Raw genomic sequence first — 3,164 nt, forward strand, 5'->3', positions numbered from 1 at the left:
TATGTAAATGTAATATATTCTAATAGATAATATATAAGTATATTAGTAAGAGGTAGCAATTCGGATGGCTGTTGTAAACTGAACACATATTCTGAGTCCTGCAGTGGAAATGGATTCTGACCAGACCAAAAAAAAATCTGAGAGTTCATGAGGCAGAAAATTTTGAACTCAACTTCTTCTTCCAGATTATCTGAAACATTACTTTCATGAACTCAGAAAAAAGATTTTACATTTTCCTTCCTTTACTACATGACTTGGTAGAGTCCATGTTTCTCAACCTTATTTCAGAGACTTAAATATTTTTTCTGAGATGGTTCAGCTTAATAAATATATCCACCCCAGAATTAAAAAATTAGGAAAGGACCACATGGATCTTATTAAAATCAGTAGCAATAGCTATTCAGTGAAACATTCCATAAATGGAAGAATTCAGAAATAATCTTCAAGTTAATTTATTTTCAAGCCAGCTGTTGAGCCAAAATATTCAGCATACATGTAGGACAGAAAACAAATTAAGGTCTCCTTGTTCTAATATAGTGATTCTTAACCTCTAATTTTTTTCATGGAAACTTACAAAATTGCCACTGCTCAGGTATAACCAGACCAGAAATATTATCATTTGTAGATTTTAAAAACTTAAATGCTTCCTAGAAAGTTTCAATATGCCAGCAAAGATTAAGAACTACTAATGTTCTCTTAGGAAAACCATTAAGAGAACACACATGCACATACATACCCATACTGTATCCTTAGGACATTGAGAAGGAGATTTCAGATTAACAAAAGGGAGAAAAAGTAGTAAAGTCATTGGGTAAAGGAGAGTAGAGTTCAGTGACTATAGAAAATGTTAACAAGTTTGAAATAAATAGGACATAACTAATAAAAGATCACAAAATATTTGATAACGATATTAATATCCACCCAGAATTACTTATACAAAAGTAGGTATATTTCAAATATTCCATCTGTTATATTTTATTTAAACTACAAAAATATATCAAACAATATGCTTGCTTCCACTAAGAAAACATATCTGATAAATCCCCTGGTTCAGTTCATGCATTAAGATTATTCTTCATACAGACTCTGTAGTGCCAAAAGGACATTCATGAACCCTTCCCTTACTTGAGCGAGAAAAAATTGATTACTTTTAGCAAAGGCATGTTATGCACAAGAGGAAGATTATAGTTATTTACAATTCACTGCACATAGCTGCATCGAGATGAATTTATTTGTCCTACAGGTTTCTTTTTGTGAGTCAATAACCTTAAATTGGCTCATTTTCTTCCAATCAGTGCAAAGAAAAGTAATGCTCACATAAAAGTAATTCTGTTTCTACTCCTTACACTTCTTTAATGGTTACTACAGATATTATCCCATAAGGTCCCATGTGTGTCTACAGGTTAATCACCTCATAATGAAATTGAAGACAACTGGTTTATCTATTTGCCTGTAGGTATGTCTGTAATGAGTAAGAGTCAAGATTTAGCTACCTTTAAATTTAGACTCTTCCGTGTACCCTGCTGATGTCTTACTGACAACACATGTTGGTAAAAGTCAACTTCTACAAGTGTTCTTTTCTTCTGAAGCAGGAGCAAGTGAGCTTTCTAGAGCCCAGAATTCATATGTCAAATGGAAGAAGACTTTTTCTATATCATTTCTAAGATGATTCTGAGAGCCAGAGTAGGTTTTAAATTTCAGAACAGAGGGGCCTTGTCTGTTCTGCTCTTCATGGGATCCTTTGAGCCTCGAACAAGCAGTAACACATCGGAGGTGCTGAAAGAATGCTGGTGTAATACATAAATACTAAGTGGAAAAATTCTTGCTCAGGAAGTCCACCAAAGCCTAGCTGAAATTGCAACAGCCACTTAGCAAACTTTTCTCAAAGTGATACAATGACAAATGATTTTCCTTCTTTCTCTATTGAGGAAAGAATGACTGATCGGTGCCATTACTTATTTTCAATGAGTACAGGAAAAAGGCAGATGTAGGAATGCACTGATTTTATGTGGGTACTGTGATAGGAGCTCTTTATTATTTAATTTATATCTCTATGCAGTAAATTGTAAATAAATACATCTCTATGCAACTATGTACGGTAAATGGTATTTATCCTCCTTAGCTTGAGAAAGCACAGACTCCCAGAGGTTTAGCAAATTACCATGGGCTTTGTGTCTTTTTTTTTTGATTTTTAGTGGAACTGGGGATTGAACTCAGGCTCTTGCACTTTCCAGGCAAGTGCTTATTCTACTGAGCCATCTCCCCAGCCCTGGGCTTTCTGTCTTATACCTCACAAATCTATGCTTTGAATCCATAGTGAGACTGACATCAAAGATTCCACAGATTCTTAATTCCACCTTTGGAATTACAAACTCATGAAGCTTTTGTCCTGTTAAATGATAAAATGTCTAGTTTTTTTCCCCCTTAGAATCATTATATGGCCAAGTCTCTAGGGATCTTGTCTATGGTTAGATCTCTTGTTCTTAGCAAGCAAGTAAACAGCAAGCCAGTGAAACAGTCAGGTTCATTCTGATGTCTTGTGGTAAAGACTGTTCCAGATTTTATTCTGTTTGGTAGGATTTATTTTTTTGACTTACTTTATTTGTGGGATTTACTATATTGGAAAGGTACTTTTCACCACTGTCAGTCTCTCCAAAGTAAGCACCATAGGATGTTATGGTTGTGAGGAACCAATTATTATTGTTATTATTACATAATTTCATTATTTCATATAATCTACTTGTAGATTCATAATTAAAAAGTACTGCCCTACCCCAAATGCTATTACCCATCGCTTTAACCACATGATTATGCTGTTTTATTTCTTATTTATTTTTGTCTTAGACAACTGCTAAGATTCACTTGTTTCTCTTTATACCTCTTTTGTTTTGGGAAATGAAACTAGATTAAAATTAAAATTGTTTAATTTCCAATGTGAAATGTATACTTTTAAGTATGGAATCAAAAGTCATTGGTAAGCTGTGAATATTTACCATTAAACTGAGGGAAGACTGAATAGTTTATGACATGGTAATAAAGCTAAAAGGTTAAAATACCTGGTTTATGGGGCCGGGGAGATGGATCAGTGGAATAAGCGCTTCCCTGGCAAGCACAAGAGTCTGAGTTCAATCCCTGGTTCTGCCAAAAATAAATAAATAAATAAA

At 34.0% G+C, this 3,164-nt stretch overlaps 1 protein-coding gene across 1 annotated transcript in view; it reads left to right on the forward strand.

The window, feature by feature from the left end:
• Window positions 1-3,164, forward strand: part of Ptn (pleiotrophin) — a 43,602-nt gene that overhangs the window by 13,721 nt on the left and 26,717 nt on the right. The gene's annotated exons all lie outside the window — the stretch shown is intronic.

This window comes from Octodon degus, unplaced genomic scaffold, assembly GCF_000260255.1.
Source record: "Octodon degus isolate 3935 unplaced genomic scaffold, OctDeg1.0 scaffold00027, whole genome shotgun sequence".
Taxonomy (NCBI): Eukaryota; Metazoa; Chordata; class Mammalia; order Rodentia; family Octodontidae; genus Octodon; species Octodon degus.